General features: G+C 29.7%; 1 protein-coding gene across 4 annotated transcripts in view; it reads right to left on the bottom strand.

The window, feature by feature from the left end:
• The window catches only part of LOC135925118 (adenylate cyclase type 2-like), a 49314-nt gene extending 26705 nt beyond the window's left edge, over positions 1-22609 (bottom strand). The window contains exons 1-2 of one of the 4 annotated variants that reach the window (XM_065460303.1): positions 22484-22559; positions 17292-17360 (exon numbers count right to left, since the gene is read on the bottom strand). The gene's annotated coding sequence lies outside the window, so the exon portion shown is untranslated. Of the gene's footprint in view, positions 1-1587; positions 1629-17291; positions 17361-22483 lie in introns of those variants that run through there. The other 3 variants (XM_065460302.1, XM_065460304.1, XM_065460305.1) reach the window with 3 other exon arrangements.
• Positions 22610-24823: the final 2214 nt, after the last annotated feature.

Raw genomic sequence — 24823 nt, 5'->3', positions numbered from 1 at the left:
TCCTGTCATATCTCTAAGGTAGAAATTAATATTTAATACCCGCCGCCAAAAACATTAAAGGTTTATAATCAACTGAATCGGGTATAAAAATCTCCAAACAAGGCGCAATTTATTGGTTTTTTAAAAAAAAAATTATATCAATCCTACCCCATATCTGGCAACTAGTGTTGTTAAAAACGCTACATTTTTAAAAACGGCTAACCCGACTATTTTAGCCCTAAAAATATTACGCAAGCCTGGAGATTTCGCTCATAAATGGCAGATATATTGGATTAGCCGTTTTTAAAAATCGAAGCGTATAACAACACTACTGACAATCCTTCTAACCCTAACCCCAAATTTAGTAAAACGGCTCAATTTGAGCCGATTTTTAAAAAAGGGCTTACTCAATGTTTTATTCAGAAAAATATTGTGCAAGCCTAAAGATTTTGCTCATAGATGATACAAAGGTTCGGACATTGTTGTATAATATAATTTAATATCATAATATACAAAGTTAATTGAAGCCTTAAACTATGACTATTTACATATACAAAAACATTCACTAAATAATATATTATTTTATTTCTACATACGAAGCCTGAAACCATCAATTGATTTACCTTAAATTGATTAACTAGATATATATATATATTTGAAGTTTTTGATTTAAAAAAGAACGCGATAATTTTACTTGTTAATAAAAATTACTTTTTTAACGACTTGATATATATATATATTTGCGTTTTATTTAAACACTAATAAAAGAATAAATTTAATCACATTATTATTATTATTTGGAGATATCATTATTATTTATTTCTAAAGCAAACGAAACCAGACTTACATATTCTTATTCTTAGCGCTATTAGTCTTTATTTGCGTCAGACATCTAATAACGAAATCTCGAGGCTTAAGCAATATTTTTCTGTCTAAAATATCGAGTTAGCCGTTTTTAAAAATCGGCTCAAATCGACCCGTTTAACAACACTACCCAAATTCATTTCAAACAAATTATTTTTTTTAAAAATGGAAATTTTTTTTTAAAAGAAAAATACACCACCATGCGAAATAAAATATTATCGATTTCTAATTATTAAAAAAAAAATTAAATAATATATTTAAAATATTATAATTAATTTTTCCAGTAAATTTAATTCTTTAATGACTTGTTTATTCTATATATATTTATATATCAGAAGCTTATTTAAATTAAGATTATATAAATAATTTTTTTATCCACAACATTTGACGCTTACCTAAATATTTTCAGTTGATTAAAATACACATGTTAAATCCTAAAGTCAATAAAAAGAATTCAAAGGAGTCCTATTTAAACTGCCCATTTATTCTAAATTTTGCCTAAGTCAATCAATTAAAATCTTGAAAATTAATCAACAACTCACCAAAAAATTATAATGATTTCTATCAAATGATTTTTTGACATTGTAAATTTTAAATTAAAAACTGACCGAAGAATACTTTGTTGTCTTAATAAAAAATAAAGAAATGGAATTTAACAGTAAATAAGATGTAATTTTTTTTTTATATAGAATTATATATATGATATCTTTTTTCATCTTAGTTTAGCGATTTTCCAAATTTTACCAGGATAAGCCAATTTCCCCTCTCTATTTGTAAGAATCCATTATTCTCATCATGCCATATGTAATGACTGCCTTGATTCCCATTACTTATATCAAGGTGCATTTCTTTTCCCAATCATCTTTCGTTCAAAATGCCCGAACCATTTAAATTAATTTCTTCCCAGCTGGAAATTTCTTGCTTCTCTCAAGGATACCCATACACATTCTCATCTCCGTCTTTCCAATTTTTAGCTTCGAGTATGTCACTTTCATTGCTCTAGTCATAGGCATGTACAGCTTCTCACAACAACTTACATAAAACCTTCATAAATTCTATTCTTTTTTATTATACTTTACAATACAAAATTTTTTTTAATAGATTATATTTGTTTTTTAAAATTTTTTTAATATTATAAACCGGACTATAAAAGAATGGAAATGGAGCGGGTTTTTTAAGAAGTCTGGATTCTGAGTCTTTAATTGAACTAATTCTTTAAATTCATTTTTCTTGTAGTTTTTATGGTTGTAAATAAGTAATTTATATATATTTTACATAACTCTATCCGCTCCTTCTTTGTCAAAAAAATTATCGAGCCGGGCCTAAAAATTTTGTCATTTGCAGACCTTTTAATATGGTATATTTAATTACAGTTTAGAGTCTATGTCTCATATAGAATGTCCATTTTTGAAAGGTTAATTTATAATTAAATTGGTTTACTTTCGCAACAGAATTTAAAAAATTTTTTTTGCCCGAAATTTTGAGTAAAAAGAATCTTCGATCATAGAATTGAAAATCTCTTTAAAGAAGATCAAAATCATTTGTTATAAATATGCCTGAAAATCAGAGCTTGCAGGCATGGTTCTGGCCCGATCATATGGGCCTTAAAACTAAATATTTTAAATCGCCATTATTATTTATATAAAAAAAATAATATACTTTTAAAAAATCCGGGCCGGGCCTGAAAATACAAAACCCGGGCCGGCAGCTGAAATAGCATTTCCTGCGGGTATCTGTATTCGGGCTCGAATTTGGAATGAAGGATGGACACGTTTTAGAAGATTTTAATTTTTTTTTTGTAATTTTTCTTCTCTCTTATATAAAATCAATATTATAAAAAAAAAAAAATTTTTTTTAATGATTTTTTTCTTTTTCCAATTATAATAATTCATCATCAATAATTTATTATATAAATATTCAACTTATAATACTTCATTATAATGAAACATTAATATTCATTATTTTAATATAAAATAATATTATATTTATATTTATATTTATGTAATATAATATAATATAATTAATGTCTTACCACAGAATTATTGAAAAATATTTATCAAATAATATATATATATAACTCATTTTTTTTTGTATGTTAAAAATTCTATAACTATTCATACGGAGAAAAGCTATAATAACAACTCTAATTTTTTTATTATAAAAAGGCACTAAACGTGGGATTTACATCCAAATTTTTTTTAAAAAAAATTACTTTATTAAATACTTTGGTAATATTTGAGTTAAAATTAATGCGAAGCAAGCAAATACCTATATTGCGATATAATTGTAAAATATTACATAGAATTCTGGGGATGGAAAGATACATGATTATTGTCGATAATTTCACTCCTTTTTATCAATTTTTTAACAGGCTAAAATAAAAGAGGGTAACTTAATTTTTAGATGATAGCTATAACCCTCATCTTTGGGATTTTTTATTTATTTATCAATGTAGCTTATTTTATTTGGCCCGTGCATGTATATCGATAATTGACCTGTTTTTAGCTATTACCAAAACTGAACCATTGTTAATATTTACTCTCCTTAATATCATAATTTAGATAAAGTGTATATATATATATTAAAAAGTAAACGAATATAAAATGGTTTAAGATTCATTTTCAGATAAAAAATTTTTTTTTTTAGCATTATATAAATTCAATAGGAAAGTAACTAATATTAATATAATTTGATTTTAAAAAGTAACTGTCCATGGAACTAGTGTTATTAAAAGTTACTTTTGATTAATATAGTATCGCGATTTTCAAATTTTAATCAAAGGAATTTAAATGAAAATACAATTTTACAAATATAATATTTATTAAAAACAAAAAAAAAATAAAATAAATAATAATATAATAATTATCTTCATGTATCATTGGGCTTTTCTTTTCAAAATTTCAGTCTAAAAAAGCGTTCTCTTTAAAACTTTCCTAGACTTTTATAGGAGTTAGATATCTTCAAATCATGGTCTGAGCCATACCCGACGATTTTATAAAAAAAATTTCGGTTCGGGTTAAGTCGGGGCTAATATTTTTTTTAAAAATTTTGGGTAAAACCAGGTTCGCGCTTAAATTTTTAAATATGATATCATTACATTTTGTCAAATAAAAATTGATATATTTTTAAATTTCTTGTAAGAAACAAAGAAGATAATATATTTTTTTTTATTTGAAAGAAATTATTGGGCCGGGCTCGGCAAATAATTTTTATTTCTGGTCCGGCTTTTAGGGATAAATAAAAGAAAAATTTCTTCGGGATCTAGGCGGGAACAAATTTTTCTAGAAAAAAAAATTTCGGGCCGGGATTAATGAAATAGGACCTATGCAGATCACACTGGCAGGAGTGTTTGATGTGTAAGATTATGTAAGATTAAGTAACTAGCGTTACATTTTTTTTTATTACTTTTAACGATACTAGAAGTAAATCAAGTTTTAGATTTTTTATAGAAAGTTTGGAAGGATTGGTTATGACGTATGATATGAGCTCATTATATAGATCATTTGTCATCTCAATGCAAATTCTAATCCAGTTTGAGCACACGGAGCTTAGGGCCGTCTTTGTGGGGGGGGGGGGGTAGTGGGAGGGTAAAATGTAATAGTATCATAAAGATTTTAGGGTGTCAACTCAGGTGGCTATCCTTTCAGTCATAAATAGTTCGAATCCATTTTATTATATATCGTGGAGATGAGGGGGTAGCTCAGCGTTATTAGTTTAAAGGGCAGAAGATCTGGGGGGGGGGGGGGGTATTATTAATTTTGACGCATAAATATCTATATAATAAAAAATTATATCATTATTATACATAGGGCTCAAATTTGCCCCAGCAAAAAATTTCAAAAAAAAAATGTTTAAAATATTTGCTTTCTTTAAAATGTTAGAGTAAATGATGTACGTCCTAGCGGAATCGGAGTTGCGTGATTATTTGGAATCCCTCAATTTTATATCATTTTGCTTAATTTTTTTTTTAAATATTAAAGAAAGAAAAAAAATCTGATTTAACCTAAATCCATTGTCACGTGAAAATTTCAGACTATTTTTTCGAGAACTTTTATATAAATAAAAAGGAGTGACATAGCTTACTACTCATTAAATTTATATAAGAGTTCGTGGAAAAAAATATATAACTATTATGTCCAATAGAAAGAGATACAGAAAGTGTACAAAAAACATAGCGGAATTTCAATAAATGCAATTAATATAAAAACTGGTTAAATAAAAGATAATCTTAAATTCCCAAAGTATAGGCTATTTTAAATATTTTATATATTATATATTTTATAGAAAAAATATACCGTTTCTGGCAAATTTAATTTAAAAAATTTTTTTATGAACCAATGTTCGCGTACTTTGCGTGGGTATGTTGTTTCAACGATAGGTGATAGTTGGTTCAACCAAAGATTTAAGCGCCTAAATATAACCAATATCTTAGAACCTCTTACCTTTCTTCAGATGATGAAGACCTGATGGTCTCACAACTATACCATGGACTATGGTTAAATTCCTTATCAAGTATTATATTTGTGCTACTACTTTCCTCTCATTATATCAATAGAAACATGCTTACTCAAGTCACAAAAAAAGGATAAATAAACATAATTCTTTGAATAACTTTATTTTTTTACTCCAATTGGTCCATTCACCAATGGACATTTATTGACCCATAAAATGCCAATCCACACTATTTTAAATCTAAATTTTCATTTAAATCATGAAGACAAAACGTGATTCAATTTCTACGCTTGAAATGATTTGTACATAAATCATCAAAAATGATAGAAGATAATTTTTATTTAGCATGCGCCTTTATAGATGAGTAAACCTCATCTAGTGCACTCCGACGAAATGGGTCGTATCAGGCAATTCTGACGAGGAATCAAATATAATATTTTTATATATTTATGAACAATTTATTTAAATTTTAAAACCTTTAGAAAATCAATTATTCCTTTATTGTTTATAGAATCAAATGGCATTAAATCTAAGCAGCATTAGAAATAAAGACATAATTTCGTCCTATTAGATTTTTAATGTTTATTTTATATATTTAAAAAAGATATTTTTTAAAAAAACATTAAAAATAATTAGAGTTGAAATGAAACAAATTTTAACTTTCAAAATAAAGTTTTACATTATATTAAGATCAACAAGCAATCAATAAGATACTCATAAAACATAAATTAAAGCCGGCAATAAACAAATAAGGGTGGTATTAAAACGTGTAAGTTCATAAAAAAAAAATTAATATACAATTAATGTTTGTGTAATTTTGAAATATGATCTATGAATAATGAATGTAAATGATATCTATTTTATTATATGCTTATATAATACATTTCATATTTTAATTAAATTAATGTTAATGTTCAAAAAATTTAAATAATATTAATTTAAATAGCATTCTAAAAAATTATGCACGCCACACCGCCGCCATAAAAATATTAGCGGCGAGCCTGGCCGCGACACTCATCTAAGTGGCCTTTCCGACGTTAATAAAATTACCGGCGGCTTATATATATGTATGTACGCGTTAATGCGTTTTTTTCTGACAATGTATTATTTTTCACAATTTTAAATTATTATTTGAGAGCGTTTTTATAAAATTTAAAACTCTGTTTCATACCGGAAATATATCCTATCGTATACCTATCTTATGAATTGTAGATAATTTTGTTGTTAACCTTTGGGTTCATTTATAATTTATATAAAAAAAATATTTGCATAAATTTTCCATATTAAAGTTTTAAAGTTTCCTAGAAAAATTGTCTGAAATTCATAGGGCAGGTATTCCAAACGTGACCCCCCCATGACGGCACCTCCCACATTTCTGGTAAAAAATCAGATTTTTAAATTTTTTTAAAAAGGCGCATGAAAAATGATTTAAAGTTGAATTGCCGGAAAAAATAATTTGATACTAATGTATATATAGTCTTTAAATGATTAAACTATAAATTTAAAATAAAAATTTTTACCTTGTTAATTTTTTTTTTGATAATATTATATTATATAATGCGCACAAATTAAATATTAAATTAAAAAATGGAAATTTTTTAAAAATTTTATGAATTTCTGTAAAAAAAATAAATAAAATATAGATCTTTAATATTGTTTAAAAAAAATGTAAATTTGAGATACAAAATTTTATCTTTTTAATTTTATTACTGATAATAATATTATAATATACGCACCAATTAAAATATTAAATTACAAAAAATAGTAATTATTAAAATGAAAAATTATATAAAAAGTATTAAAGATTATTTTCCTTTTGCTTCAATAAAAATTAAATATAAATATGCAATAATTACTGTCCCCTAATTTTAAAAATTTCAATTAAATTCATATTATTTCAATGTTTTAGAATTCTGGAAAATTGTAGGAATTAAAAAAAAAATAGGGTCTCGCCAAATGATTTCTTCAATCCACCTATTACTAAAAAAATCTACTTAAAGGGATTTTTAGAGTCTTATTTATAAATATAAACGTTTTGGCTAGATTACTTTTTATGCTAAAACGCTATTTTCCTCTGTAAAAGGTTTAAATTTCTCAAAAAATAGATTAGATTTATAAATGGAATACCCAGCATACCCCAATTTCCCCCTACTTAATTAATTATTAGTGAAATACAAATAAAATATTATTTGGGTGATATATGAACTAAATTAGAAATTTAAAAAAAATTGTCAGAAAGAAAGAAGATGTATTTTAAAAAATAGCCTTACGCTGAATTTATAGTTAGCGCGAATTCGTTGGGATATATAAGAAATATGCTATAATTTTTTTGTATTATTGGTGATGAATTCAGGGTTAGATGATTGTCGCTTCAATCTCGCATAATGATATTATTAGTAGTCTGCTGCGACGTTAATAAAACCCCCCGTTTTAACTTAAAGTATTCGAATTATGGTAAAATATCCGTTTTTAATTTTAACTTGTGTTTAAAGATCTCCAACGAGGGATTTAGATGTAGTGAATAATTTATTTTTTGTTTGAACAAAGTTCATGAACGAAATTAGCGAAAGTTTTAAAATGTATAAGCCAGTTTTAATAAAATATTTATTTTATTTTTATAGTTTCTTTCTTATTTTGTGGTATACTATACTATACTATAATTATAATTCATTATTTTCAAAATTTCACCGTACAGAAATGTTTAACTTAACAGTATATTTATTTATTTTTTTACCCCTTTTTTTTTTGAATAAATTGGTTTTATTTTTCTTTAAAACAATAAAAAAATATAATTGATAATAATAATGAATTTCCACTTTTTTTTAGTTTATATAAGATTATTATTTTTTTTATAAATATTAAATTATTATTTATTTTTTTTTACATAATAAATATTAAAAATATTTATATAATGACGTTCAAGATGACTGCGCGAAACAAAAAAAATATTAAAAATAAAATTTCAAACAAAAAAATATTTATATAATGACGTTCAAGATGACTGCGCGAAACTAAAAAAAAATATTAAAAATAAAATTTCAAACAAAAAAAAAATATTTCATGACTCATACAAAGAAAATAATAAAACTATTTATAACACGCCCCCATTAAATGAAAACCCTTGAACATACAAAAAAAATTAAAATTGTTGTTTAACAAAGATAAACAAGGGGGTTTTGTACATAAAATCAAAATGTAATTATTTATTATTCTCTACATATGTTAACATAAATAAAAAAAAATATATGATGTAAAATATCTTATCGTATTTTCCCCGAAAATCTATTAAGGAAAATGATATTTTAAAAAAAAAATTGTTTTATTATTACAAAATTTGTAAAATTTATTCTGGTCCCATTACATCCTCCAACAATTCCTGAATCTCAGAGGCCGACAAATCAACCATCGGCCACTCTTCAGCGTAATAGGCCCTGGGACTCGCCTCCGGCGTTTCTTCTCGAAACGGCTCAATAATCCCCACCGGTCGCCCCATCGCAGTTATGGATGGATCTTGTTGCGGCATTGCCCCTATCGTCAAAGGCGGCAAAATGGTCCTAACTGGGCGTGCGTCGCTCCTTCCCGGGCTTCGGCTTCTGTGGCTCGTCGTTTCCCTATTATCATTTAAGTCTTGCCTACGATTTGGCCCACGGGGGCACCGCATTCGCAAATGACTAGGCGAACCACACAAGTAACAAGAACGTCTCCTCCTCGAGCGCATGCTGAGGTGCCGGGGCTCCGGTAATTCGGAGTGATCTAAATTGTTCGTTATTATTCCGGACACTCCCCTTTGGACCGGGGGCGATCTACTGTTTCGGCGTATTGGAGGCGAATGGTCTATTATGCTTCGGTAATTCAAAGGCGAGATCGGTCGCCCATCCTCATTAACATATCCTCGATAAATACTTATCCTAACGGTTAAATTCTCCCAATATATGCACCGATGCCTCCCCGACATTTTATAAAAGCGGGTCCTCCATCCGACACGACTATTTCCGCTACCCCAAACTTTGCCCAAAGATCTTTTAACGTCTTAATTACCACTTGCGTTGTTAACCCCTTTACTTCTTGATACTCTACCCATTTTGAGTAAGCGTCCACTACGAGGAGATATATTTTATTTTCGAAGTCGAAAAAGTCTAAGTGTACTCTTTCCCATGGTTGAGTAGCCCTAGGCCAAATACTTTTCTTGTCCTTTCGAGGCATACTTGCCCATGAATTACACATTTCACAACTTCTCACCATATTCTCGATTTCTTTATTCATGCCAGGCCACCATACGTATTCCCGCCCCCATTGTTTCATTCGTTCCATACCCTGATGTCCAGCATGGATCATTGTCTTTACTGCCTCCCGCAATCTGGACGGCACCACTCCCCGACTTCCTCGTACCACACACTCGTCCACTATCGTTAGCTCTTTCTCCACTTGCTTGAACTTCTTGTCCCCATCTCGCCATTGCTTCCGACCCAATATGCACGCTTTGATTCTCGTCAACTCGCGATCTTTTAAAGTAGCATTTTTGAGTTGTTCCCATGCAACTGGTCCTCCTTTAGATATTCCGACTATCGCTCTAATCAACCCGTGCTCATCCTCTTCATCCATATCTTTCGACCTACTCGTTTCGCAATCCTCTCCCGCTCCACATCTAGAAAGAATATCCGGTAAGTAATTTTCTCTTCCTCGTCGGTATTTCACTTGCACGTCGAAACTGCCTACCAGCAATAGCCATCGCTGCAACCTAGGCGACAACATGAGCTCCTTGTTGTCCTTTCTGAAAAGATGAACCAAGGGCTTGTGATCCGTATATATGACAAATCGACGTCCGATCAAGTATTCCCGACATTTAGTCAATCCAAATATAACCGCTAGCGCTTCTTGTTCGATCACTGAATATCTTGTCTCGGCCTCTCTAAAGATTCTTGAGAAAAATAAAATAGGTCTCTCCAATTCGTCTATACAATGTAATAGCGCTCCACCCACACCCCTATTTGAAGCATCAACGGCCAATATCACTGGCACATCGTTATCAAAACATACTAGTACTGGTTCCCTTCCAATCCTCAATTTCAACTCCTCAAAAGCCTCCTCCTGTTCAATCTTCCATTCAAATCTTTCTCCTTTCTTTAACAATTTATACAACGGCGCCGCTATCTGCGCGAAGCCTTCCACAAAACGGTGATAATAATTCACCATTCCCAAGAAAGCTTGTACTTCCACTTTATTATTAGGCTTCAACATGCTTGTTATATTTGCCATATTTTTGTCTAAAGGTCTGACCTCTTTCCCATTGATTTTATGCCCCAAATATACGATTTCTGATACTCCCAACACACTTTTTTCAACGCTTGCCCGCAATCCTTTATCCTTGATCCTTTTGAACACCTCCTCCAATCTTCGTTCGTGTTGCTCGGGAGTCTTTCCCATCACTAATACGTCATCCATGTAGTAAAATACTCCCTCTAGTCCTTGAAAAACTGCCGCCATCGTTCTTTGAAAAATTGGAGCCGACACGCTAAGTCCAAACGGCAATCTACAGAAGGCATACAATCCCTTCGGAGTCGTGATCGTTAATAGCTTTTGTACCTCGGGTTTCACCTTCAATTGTAAATAAGCGTTCGAAAAGTCCACCTTTGAAAAATATATGCTACCCCTTAAATTAGCTAATATTTCTTCAATCCGAGGTAACGGATATTTTATCTCCACAACCCACGGGTTTAGCGTGACCCGAAAATCAGCGCATAAACGAAGCTTTCCATTGGCCTTCTTCACGGGTACTAACGGTGTTGCCCATTCGCTATATTCCACTGGACAAACAATGCCCTTCTGCACCCACTGCTCCAATTCCTTGTCTACTTCATTTCGCCATTCGAACGGTATCCGACGTAATGCACAAAACTTGGGCACATATCCCTCCTTTAATTTGATATCCACTTCATAATCTCGGAGACAACCCAACTTCTCATCAAAAATCTCCTTGTAATTTTTCATCAAGTTTCTCACTCCCTCTTGTACTTTGATCATACCAAATTCTATCTCTCTATCCCGCAATTCCCTCTCTTCCCGTCGTCTCGTTTCCTTTCCATCCATTTCCATTTGTTGGCTATGTGTTCCCTTAGTATTTCCTTGTTCCAAATCATCATCTTCTCTAGTCTCTTCTTCTGGCAACATTATTTTCCCATCTGCCAATCTCTCCAGCTCCGCTTCAAACTTTCCTTGATCATGAATTTCTTTCTGTTCTTCAGTCTCATTTCTTTCTTCCTTTCTCCCAAAGTCGCGACAACTCCTAAAATTCTCTCCAATACCTCCCCTAAAATTCTCCCCAATACCTCCCCTATAGTTCCCCCCAAAACCTCCCTTATAATTTCCCCCGATACCTCCCCTAAAATTCTCTCCAATACCTCCCCTAAGATTCTCCCCGATACCTCCCCTATAGTTCCCCCCGATACCTCCCCTATAATTCTCCCCAATACCTCCCCTAAAATTTTCTCCAATACCTCCCCTAAGATTCTCCCCAATACCTCCCCTATAGTTCCCCCAAAACCTCCCTTATAATTTCCCCCGATACCTCCCCTATAGTTCCCCCAGATACCTCCCCTATAGTTCCCCCCGATACCTCCCCTATAATTCTCCCCAATACCTCCCCTAAAATTCCCCCCAATATCTCCCCTATAGTTCCCCCCAAAACCTCCCCTATAGTTCCCCCCAATACCTCCCCTAAAATTCCCCCCAATATCTCCCCTATAGTTCCCCCCAAAACCTCCCCTACAGTCTCTAACAACCCTATTATCCTCTCTTCTCCTTTCCCCTTCCAAAAAGGTTTCAATTCCTGGCAATCTCTCTCCATACCACAAATTCATATCTCTATTTTCTTCATATCTTGCAACAGGTAAAAATACACCACACCATGCGAATACCCCCCAAAAACCACAATCTGGACCAATTCGGGTGATCCAATCCCATCCCACTACTGACTCTACTTTTCGATCTACTATCCATAAGTCCAAAATCTCCACTCTATTCTCTAATACCACCTTTAACTCCACCCTTCCCATCACTGCGACTTCTGATCCATCCAACTGACGGATCTTGATGTCCTCCCGTTTAATTATCCCTTCCGACCAAATACTCTGATATTTCTCATATCCCATCACGGATATGGCTGCCCCGGTATCAAATAACATGGATACCATATTTCCATTCAAATTTATCCAAACTCTAGGGCAAGGATCATGTATCCTTTCCTCTTGTATCATATATATGCCCTTTGATACCCAATCTTTCTCACTATAATCTAATCTTTCCATCTCTTTCGCCCAAAGCCCCCGACCTTTGCGGCATGCTCTTTGCCATCATATAGTCACAAATACTCGCAATCTCTCGCCCCATGTCCTTCCTTCCGGCAACGGAAACAGATTCTATTCTGCTCTTTATTCACAGCCAAAAATGGTATTCCTACCTCTTTATTTTTTTCACTTTCTATAATTCTAACATTTGGAGCACTTTGCCCCATGTCCCTCTGCGGAAAACCGCCTCTAGTTTTGAAATTACCCACATTGCATTCCTCCCTATTATGACCAAATCGACCACAACCTGCACATCGTAGCTTATCACGTCTTCCTGAACAAAACGTGGCTATATGTCCATATTTTCCACATTCAAAACATTTCGTTTCTTGGCAATCTCTGACCATATGTCCCTGTCTTCCGCAATTATAACAATTCATTCTCCCCCTTACTCTTGAATCAAAGTTAGGTCTCATTTCTCCTCTCCTTCCCTGTGAACTTTCTCTAGGTCCCCTATATGTCCCCAATCTCTGATTAGTATATGAATCTCTCCTTTCAGGCCTATAGGTTAATTTATCTAATTCGCTATCCGTCCACCCATTAATTAACTCCTGCACTGGGAACCATGTTACCTTTCCCATAACATCCTCTTCCCCATTATGTCCTTCTATAGTCAATGTCTGCCCCTTTATTTTCACACTTCGACTTCTTCTCAACTTTCTTCCCCATATTAAGCTACACATCCATATTACTAATATAACCAATGCCCCAAAAATATTATATTGTATTTCCCAGTATTTTACAAATTTTAAACTTTTCATTTCGACCTTATAAAAAATTTATAATTAATTTCAAAATAAAAATTTTTGTTATTTGTAATGTTAATAGATATGATATTATTAATAGTGTAAACAACCCAATAATACACATGTACATCTACAGTTAATAAGTCTAAAGATACGACAAAAATTTGGGCAAATTTTGTGTAACAGATTTACAACTCGTAAAATTCGGACAGCACTTCCGTACGATAAGACTTTTTTTTTATTTTGAGAGAGCAGAGAAAGGAAAAAAAAATAAATGGACAAATTTTGTGTAACAGATTTATAACTCGTAAAATTCGGACAGCACTTCCGTACGATAAGACTTTTTTTTTATTTTGAGAGAGTAGAGAAAGGAAAAAAAAAATAAATGGACAGCTGATGTCGATGATGAAGACGATGTATACTTCACTTCAAGACTCAAATACCACTATATGATATTTTTCACTCGAAGACTCAAATACCACTATATGATATTTTACCGCAAATGTAGATGAAGACGATGTACAATTCACTTCAAGACTCAAATACCACTATATGATATTTTCCACTCGAAGACTCAAATACCACTATATGATATTTTACCGTAGATGTAGATGAAGACGATTTCACTTCAAGACTCAAATACCACTATATGATATTTTCCACTCGAAGACTCAAATACCACTATATGATATTTTACCGTAGATGTAGATGAAGACGATGTACAATTCACTTCAAGACTCAAATACCACTATATGATATTTTCCACTCGAAGACTCAAATACCACTATATGATATTTTACCGTAGATGTAGATGAAGACGATTTCACTTCAAGACTCAAATACCACTATATGATATTTTCCACTCGAAGACTCAAATACCACTATATGATATTTTACCGTAGATGTAGATGAAGACGATGTACAATTCACTTCAAGACTCAAATACCACTATATGATATTTTCCACTCGAAGACTCAAATACCACTATATGATATTTTACCGTAGATGTAGATGAAGACGATGTACACTTCACTTCAAGACTCAAATACCACTATATGATATTTTCCACTCGAAGACTCAAATACCACTATATGATATTTTACCGTAGATGTAGATGAAGACGATGTACACTTCACTTCAAGACTCAAATACCACTATATGATATTTTTCACTCGAAGACTCAAATACCACTATATGATATTACGACAACCGCACTAACCAGGTTGCTTTGTATAAACACGGCACCAATTTCAAAATTTCACCGTACAGAAATGTTTAACTTAACAGTATATTTATTTATTTTTTTACCCCTTTTTTTTTTGAATAAATTGGTTTTATTTTTCTTTAAAACAATAAAAAAATATAATTGATAATAATAATGAATTTCCACTTTTTTTTAGTTTATATAAGATTATTATTATTTTTTTTATAAATATTAAATTATTATTTATTTTTTTTTTACATAATAAATATTAAAAATATTTATATAATGACGTTCAAGATGACTGCGCGAAACAAAAAAAATATTAAAAATAAAATTTCAAACAAAAAAATATTTATATAATGACGTTCAAGATGACTGCGCGAAACTAAAAAAAAATATTAAAAATAAAATTTCAAACAAAAAAAAATATTTCATGACTCATACAAAGAAAATAATAAAACTATTTATAACAATTATATAATATTTATATTATTGATAATAAATTACTTTAATTAAATAAGGGAATATTAATTAATATTAGTTTCCATCTGGTTATCTTTCGTTAATTAAATGTTATAAAAATAAATAGTGTAGACATCAACAATGAACAACAAGTTGATCGTTCATATAGATGTCTATCTTGTATTCTAAACGGATTGAAGCTAAATCATAACAAAATTTTTACGTCATTTATGGTTAAGTTAAGAGGTGGTCAAGCCGAGTTTTATCAGTAGTCTTGTTTATAAGTCGTTATTCTTTAATAAATGTTTTATTTTACAAATGTAACAAAGCTAAAAAAAAGCGTATTTTTCAAAATAAAAGGATTTAAAAGTTAATAAACACCTCCAGGTGATGGATGGGACATGGCATTTGTAAAATAACTTAAAACTATTGCCAATCAAAGCTACAGACTTTCGAAATTTCAGTTTTGGGGCTCTTTTGAGTTATGAGCTTGATTTGGGATTTCGCTCATTTTCAAAATCAAGCAGTTAGTTTTTTTTAAAGTGTGACTATTCTTTTCTCGGCAAATTCCTAATAGATCATAATTACTATAAACAAGGCAATGAGGTCTATGCAAAATCCCCGCACATGTGTTCGTTTGCCTCATACCATACTCCAGGGAGTTAAGGTATATCCAACAGACCGTAAATTTTATATAACTCAAATATCTCACGGTTCTAGGTGTGAAAAAAGAATCTTTTTTAAATATAAAAAATTTTGGATAATTTTATTAATTTTATTCGCGTCTTATATATTTATAACCACATTGAACGAGACAATTGAGTGTATGTCTAAGCTGTAAGAGAAATGTGTCTAAGCCTAATCTAAATTACCTAATTACTATATCATAATCGTTTTTCATTTTCGTTTTTCATTTTCGTTTTTAATTATAAAAATTAATAAAATGCCTGTCCCTTTTACTTTTAAATGCGAATAGGGCTGTAGGTATGGGTGTGGGCTGTCTATTTTTGGGTTCTTTCCCTGTCAATCAGCATGCGGCTTACCCACAAATCTGTAAAAGGCTTCTTATTCCCTCCCCCCCTTCTAATTTCTATAAATTCAATTAGATGGAGATGAGATAATACCTAGCGTAGCTATGTTGTATCTGCAACGCTGAGAGGGGCGAAGGCGCTTTATCGCGTATCACGTAATTAAAAAACAAAGGAAAAAATAAACACGAAAAATAAATGGTCAGCAGGGAAAAGGATATATAAATTCAAAATAAGAGAAGGAAAACCTAATTATACTTGAGGTTCCTTATAATTTTTTTTTCTTTTTTTTCTACTTTATAAAATTAATCTAAAACTTTTTGTTTAATATAAATATATAGTCGGTCTAGAGTTGGAGTGTTTCACTCAAAATTTTTGAGTTAGAAGTGGATAATAACTTATTTCATTCCCAATATATATAAAACTAAAAACTAGATTAAAAAAATATTAATTTTTGCCAAAGTTAATGTCAAAATTGATCAAATATATTTTTTTAAATTTTAAATGTTGACTCCAATTCTAGGCCGACGATATATTGAAGTCGAGAATTTGGCTTGTCTTTTTGTAAAAAAATTTTTAATGTTAAATATTTTTAATATAGCAAAAAAAAGGAAGGTTGAAAATCGTATATAATAAATTTAATTCACTTCTTTTTATATTCCGATAATTGATAATAATATAATTAATAAAATAAACAATATAATTTAATTGTAATTATTTATAAATATAGTATTATAATAATTTTAAAAAAAAATATGTATATTTTATAATTTGAGACCATAATATTTGCTCAAAAATTTATTTTAGTTGATAAAGTTATGAATAATATTTTAGCCAGAAAAATATTACCTAAGCCTCGAGATTTCTATAATTTATGTGTTAAACCTTTGTTCCTTCTATGAGCATGCGTAATATTTTTCTAGATGAAATACTGAGTTAGCCATTTTTTAAAATTCAGCTCAAAAAGAGCCGTTTAACAACACTAGTTATGAAAGGTTTATAAGGTGGGAGGAGATGGGATTAATTAGGCTTGAGTCGACTATAGTTTTTCCAGGATTTTTTTTTTTTAAATTTAAAAAATATATAAGGAGTAAAAAAAAACGTAATATAGTAAGGATTTTTTAGCAACTCAGAACTCTGCTCTAACAAAATTTAAACGCTTAAATAATCCTGGCGCGTATTTTTTTTTAATGATTGAAAGATCTAATTTTACCGAAATCGTGTTCTAGCATGTAATAGAGTTAACTAACCGGTGAATTTCGGACAATTTCGTCGTTTTTGCCTAATTTTTATAAAATTTATTATAGAAATCGAATATAAGAATCTAAATACAAATTAATGATGGTTTAAAAGTTCAGGGCAAAAGTGTCTACTATACATATACATCATACATAGAAGTTGTACTTTATGTACAGAGTTTACAAAAAATATCCCAGAAGTTATGATTTTAGTATCAAAGTATGCTAAAACAAAGCGGCTGCGAACCCTCCTTCTAAAACAAGGGTTCAGGTTCGGTTAAAAATCTCTGAACCCGGTTTGGGTATATGTTAAATGGTTTACCTGTTTTTATATATTATATGATAGCGGATATCGTGTTTTTTTTCCTGCAATGTGTTATTACTTCAACTTTAATTCATATTTTGAGGATGTTATTGGATTTTGTTGCAAATGTATTCTATCATTGTTTAGAATACCTACCCTAAGAATGTCGGATAATTTTATCGTGAACTATTTGAACTCAATATAATTTATATTATTAATTTTTTCCCATAGATTATTTCGTATAAGTTATAAAATGACTCGAAATTTAACGTTAAAATTATCTACGATTCGTAGATAGGTAATCTAATCATGCTGGACTGCATTGCCGGTAAAATCAAATTTTTATGATTTAAAAAAAAACGCGCTCAAAAAATGACTTAAAGTTGAAAAAATAACTCATTACCACTAACATATCAATTATTTTTATTATATTTTTTTTTTAATAAAGAGTTTAATTTATAAGAAGAAAATTTTGAACCCCGAACCCGAAGTTTAAAAAAAGGGTTCGGGTTTAGTAAAATATTAAGCATTAAGGGTTCGGTTTTACAGCACTGGCTAAAATCTCAGACTCACTAAACACTTACGACACAGATAAGTCGTAAATTTAGCGGGTTTTATAGCGAATTTTCATAACGATATTCGGAATATCCCAATTATAGTTCAATTACGAGCGCTATTTATGAAATTAGAAAATACGTAACATTTTATAGCGAAATTCGACGAAATCTAATAGGATATAGGTACTATTCTATACATTTTTTGGTTTCAAAATTAAAAAAAAAAAATATCTCATCCTTAGGCGATCTAAATTTGAATCGATATTCCTAATCTCAGCCGAATCCTCAAGTGATGATTCCTGATAACTGATTATACCCTGATAATTCATAACACACTCCCCTTTTATAACATTGCGCTATTATAATACACCAATACGAAACATATATCGATTTTATATATAAATCTAATAGGAAATCAATGAAACTATTGAGTTGAAACAAAAGTTATTATCAAAAGCTGATGATGAGTAAAGTTAAGAAAGTTTTAAAAATGTTTAACACAAAAAAAAGGAACAATTTTTTTTTTATATTTAAAAAAAAATTTTTTAATATATTTTATAAAGGTTTTAATTTAATATTTTTATTTTTAATATCATTTAAATTTCAAAAAAAAATATTTAAAAAAAACTAATTAAAATTAAAAAATATTATTTTTTATATTCCCTATTTCAAAGGAAAATAAAATGTATTTTATATTATATATTTTTTTTTGTATATAACACTAATTTTAATTAAAAGAAGAAAGGTAATATAATTTAAAGAACCTAACAATAAATAACGCAATACTATAAAATATAATAAAAAAAAACCTATAAAATATTTTTTCTTTAAAAAAATTGAACAAATTAAATTGATAATATTATTATCCCTTTTTATAAGAATTTTATCGCTTATTCTCCCTCCTTACACATAAATATTATTTTAGAAATGAGCTTAAATTAGACAACAATATAAAAGGTACCAGTTCTCTAAAGAATGAAAATGATAAAATGAAAGAAAAAGAAATAAAAGAAATGGAAGAGAAGAGAAGTGAAGAGAAGAGAAGAGAAGAAGAGAAGAGAAGAAGAAGAAGAAGAAGAAGAAGAAGAGAGAAGAAGAAGAGAAGAAGAAGAAGAAGAAGAAGAGAAGAGAAGAGAAGAAGAAGAGAAGAAGAGAAGAGAAGAGAAGAGAAGAGAAGAAGAAGAGAAGAGAAGAAGAAGAAGAAGAAGAAGAAGAGAGAGAGAGAAGAGAAGAAGAAGAAAAGAAAAGAAAGGAAAATAAAAAAATGCGAAAAGGAAGCGAGAAAAGGAAATAAAAAGAAAATAATGAATAAAGAAATCATATTTTTTTTAAAAAATGAAAGAGAAGAAAAATAAATAATTTATTTTCAATTTGTGGAAACTCCTTTTTAAAATTTGCCAAAGTAAAGAAAACCCTTATCTAAAAAAAAGTATTTCAAAAAATCTTCAGTCCCCCAACTCCGCCTGATAACGGCGCTACTAAAACGTAAGATATCGATCCCCCCCGTAATGTGCTATTTACCCTAAAATATTCAAATCAGAACTACGATGAAAAGTGTAATAAATTCACCAAAAAATAGCATTCAAATACGCTTAGGCTCGACCTTAAACTACATAAATTCCTGAAAACGTATCTACTTATTATAATTTGCAATTCTAAATATCATAGGCGTAGCGGAAGTCTCCATCGACAACTCATTGCAAAAGGTAGGAAAAAATGGTTCCCCGTTAACGTGAAGGGGAAGATAACTTCATAAAATGTTTTTTTCGCCCTGAAAAGTTGACCTGATACGCCTTCCGCTAATTAAAAGGCCTTCGTAAACTAAAGAGCCCTTTAATCAATCACTGTAAGAACTATTGCTATTATAACTGTCATAATATCTTCAAAACTTTATAATTGAATTTTATAAGGGATAAAAAAAAAACTAGTTTAAGAATGATTGATATAACAAACATTAATTATTTTTTTTTATAAGAATTTTAATGGAAAATTTTTTATTTTTTCAAATTATTTTACGTGGATTTGGACTAAATTTTAAATTGGATTTTAAAGGGATCTAGAATTTTGTATTTAAAACTATGTCCTATGAGATTTAAATGTTAAATTTAAACAGTCGCTCACTTTTTTCAAGCTCTGCAGTTTAGCGCATGACCAGGGATACAAATATTTGAGAGTTTGAGCATTACAAAACGCATGATTTAGGAATTTATCTTTGTAAGTCCTTTCTAACTTTTATTGAAGGATCTATTTCCCATACTATGCTGTCTCTTGAAAAATTTTCAAAATAATATGTTCAACATATTATCGCTTTTAAAACTAGAAATCAGCATTAGATGCTAAATTGATGAAATTCCCCAGTGAGGACGCAGCCTTAGTTCATAAAGTTTCTATAGAAGCTCCGAAGTTATGTAAAAGATGACTCTAATTAATTTCCCGGACGTATTATCTTGTTTGGGACATTTCGCAGCCCCATTATATGAGATTCCCTCATCACTATCTTTTTATTATTTTTTTCAAAGTATGTGAAATAGCTAGACACCCTTCCTCCCTCAGTAAAGGACTTTGCACCTTCCTCTCCCGATAGCAAAGATATAAAATGGATCCAACTATGTGTGTAAGAATACCTTCTTAAGCCACCTCCCTCTTAAAAATTCAATGACAATATCTATACCCCACCCCTCTTTCCGTGTTAGTAGGCGCTTATCAATCGGCTTAAATTTAGAGAAAGATTTATTTATTTAAGAATTTTAGCGAATTTTTTTTTGTTTTATAAAATTATAATTGTTGTTAAATTTTGGGAATATCCTTTTTTTTATTATCACGTTTTGCTTTCCATTGTGAGCTTTGCGTAATTTTATTACGAATTAATTTTTTTTTAAAAATTAAATTAAAATTTCCTATTTAGGTTCTAGCTAATTATGTTTAAAAATAAAATATAATTCTTGGATATTAAAATTTCGCGACAAATCATTTATTTATAAAAATTAAAAAAATATTATTTAATTTTAAAAATTATAGGTTTAGGAAATGATAAAATTACCATATTTAGCAATAAGTATATATATCTATTTTTTTTAAAAAATAAATAATATTATATCGAATTAACTTCAATTAAGTTGAAAACTCCTATCAAAGTACGGTAAAAAATCTGGTCGAAACACTGGCAACAGAATTTATGAAGGAGAGAGCTCCCTCCTTCCCATAAATCTCCCAAACCCCTTTCCCGATGTAGTGTTGTTAAACGGCTCGTTTTGAGCCAATTTTATAAAACGGCTAACTCAATATTTTAACTAGTGACAGAAATTTATGTTGATAAAGATTAATCTAGAAAAGTTAGTAATCATACCTAAAAGTTACATTCTTTCAGTAATATTTTTTGGTTAAAAAAAAGGGTTAGCCTTTCGAACTTACGATGCCTAAAATTTTGACAAATTTTAGATCACAAATCTTTTAACTCATTTTAGATCACAAATCTTTTAACTCATTTTTATATAAAAATACACAGTATAACACTCATTTTATATTTATTTCCCTTTGTATAGGGTTCAAGGTTGCAACCACCGGCTGGATCATTCTGCTTTGATCAACAACTAAAGATTGCTCAAATTACTCATTCCATATTTTTGAGAATCTGCGAATCTATTTCCGGAAAATAATAAAAGGGCCAGGCAGAATTTCGGCTTTTGCCCCTTTTATGAGTTTATACCTGCTTCGATACATCATAGACTTATCAGTCAGCTGTAATAGCAAAAAATTTGTTTTTTTTATCCTAAAAGATAACCAATAATATCCTTGGTGGTATTTTCGGAGAGGGTTGTTATGAAAATTATTCAAAATAAGCGATTGGTAAAAATCACTAGGCTAAAATGCCAGGAGGGAAGGGCAGGGCTCAATGAAATACATTAACCATAAGAAAATCTATAGTATAATTGCCCATAATGCAGAAACTGTTAAATGGCTCGTTTTGAGCCGATTTTTAAAAACGGCTAACTCAATATTTTAGCTAGAAAAAAAAATATTGCCTAAACCTCGAGATTACGATAATATTATGTTCTTGCACCATTGTTCCTCCTATGAACACAATCTTCAGGCCTGCGTAATATTGTTCTGGAAAAAATATTGAGTTAGCCATTTTTTAAAATCGGCTCAAAACGAGCCCTTTAACAACACTAGTTAGTAACCGGGTCGCATAACCTATTCATACAGAGCATTAGGAAAACTTATATAATATTTATTTTATATTATATATTTTTTTTTATATCTTTATATTCAGTTCTTAAATAAATATTTATAAAAATATTTTTACCTGAATTTGTAAAATTAACATGCTTCTTCTAAAAGAATATCACATATCAAAATATTTATTTTATTTTAAATTTTGTATTCTTTTTATAACATGGAATATTTTTAAAAATTAAAATTAAAATTTGCAAAAAAAATATAAATATAAATTTATTAAGCAAATTTACAGTTGCTTATTATATTTTTTTATAACTTTTGATAAAAAATTTGTATTTTGTAATTTTATATTTTTTAAAAAAATTTTTATAACAAATTGTGTATAATATTTTATTTTTAATAATAAATATTGACATTATAAATTATAGATTTATATATATATTTTTTTTTTATTAATTATAAATATTTATAAAATTCTGAAAATATTTAAAATAAAATAAATATTCACGATTATTTGGTTTAAATTTTAAATTTTAAGATCAAATTAATTTTAATTACTTTTAAAAAAAAAATTATTGTCAAAAACAACACCTTCTCGTAATTATCTCATATTACTAGTGTTGTTAAAAAGCTCGATTTGGGTCGATTTTTTCAAACGGCCAGATTAAGATTTTAGATAAAATTGTATATAAGCAATGTTCTCTTCTCTTCTCTTCTCTTCTCTTCTCTTCTCTTCTCTTCTCTTCTCTTCTCTTCTCTTCTCTTCTCTTCTCTTCTCTTCTCTTCTCTTCTCTTCTCTTCTCTTCTCTTCTCTTCTCTTCTCTTCTCTTCTCTTCTCTTCTCTTCTCTTCTCTTCTCTTCTCTTCACTTCTCTTCTCTTCTGATGTCCCAGCATTTCTGCCAGCTATGAGCAAAATCTTTAGGCTTACATGATGTTATTTTTTGGTTATAATCTCAATCGGCCCGAATAGTAGCTTTTTAACAACACTACATATTTCTTACCTTCAATAATTAATTTTTTTTTTAATTTTTATATATATATAGGGAATAAATATGTTATTATCCACTTCTAAACTCCAAAATTTTGAATGTTTAAAATGAGAGAATCAAACATTAAAGTTTTAAAATAAAATATAGGAAAAAAAAGTAAACACTTAATTATAAAACCGCAAACAATGGTGAGATGGTTAAAATAGACCTAAAATCTCATTTAAAAATCGTACTAGGATAGTTGGGTGAAGGATTATTGATTTATAAATAAATTGTAAAAAAAAGGAAATTATCGGGATTTAAATGATTGGATTTTTGGGCGATATTTATTTTGAATCTGACTGAGAATGGATCAATCCCCTTTCCATTCCCATATTCTTAAATGAAGAAAATATCGACGACAGAATTTTTTGCCCATTTTTGCCCGGAACTAAAGAAATTGCTCAAATTAGAAAAGATATAATCATTGTTTATGGAATTGAAATAAAAAATTTTATTTGAATTATTGAATTTTTTTTTTTTGAAAAATAAAAAAAATTTTTAATTTATTTGTTTTATTGTTTTTCTTCTTCTATATTTTTTGTCAAAAATTTTTTTTTTCTTTTATGCCAAATCACGGCCTAATTAACCATTTTAAAAAAATACGAAAATTTATAATTTTAAGATCTCGCTTGAAGTAAACCGCGCGATTTGTTTAAATTCTGGGTAAATTTTTATAAGCAAATAAATAATGGGCAATAAGGACTGAGCGATGCGATGAGACGTTTTACGCCTATAAACGCTATGATAAAATTTGAAAATCATATGTTGCGACGCGATTGGCGCGGTTATAAACGAAGCCCATAAATAAGAGATTGTTATATTTACGCTACGACGTCCAAACCTGATTAATATTTTTCGTAAGCCTTAAATTATTAAAATTATAATGTTCTAACTCTTCCGCTCCTTAAGATTAGGTGGCTTAAGTCCTTTTATTCTCTTTTTCATCAATATTCCTCCTTTAGCCTTAGGGTCCCACTCTCCCTGCTTTTCACCTGCTTATATAATTATTTACAATTATAGCATCATTATTTGATATTATCAGAACTAAATATTTTATTTAGAACTAAATTCACTCGCGATACCACTGAGATTGGTGGGGGGGGGGGGGATTGACGCAAGGTCGTTATTGAAATTGTAGGGGAATAAATAGTATTTAAAACGCGATTGCCATTTGAAGCAGGGGGTGGTAACAATTTCAAAGGATTAAAAGGGGGGGTTGGGAGTGGGAAGGTTATGATTGTTATTGGCTTAGGGTGGGAGTGAAGATTGTCATGCTTTTATTCTAAATATTCTTCTCAACTTTTTAATTAAAACTTTGACTTAGAGGTTTTTATAAGTTTTATTTTATTTTTTTTTTCAAAAAAGGTCAATAGTTTCTAATAAGTCGTAATGGAGTTGGCCAAAGTTAGATGATTAAATGTACGCTACTAATCAA

Source organism: Gordionus sp. m RMFG-2023, chromosome 2 (genome assembly GCF_954871325.1).
Source record: "Gordionus sp. m RMFG-2023 chromosome 2, tfGorSpeb1-WG-v2, whole genome shotgun sequence".
NCBI lineage: Eukaryota > Metazoa > Nematomorpha > Gordioida > Chordodea > Parachordodidae > Gordionus > Gordionus sp. m RMFG-2023.
The sequence above is the reverse complement of the archived record's forward strand: the minus strand, read 5'-3'. Positions and strand labels throughout refer to the sequence as shown.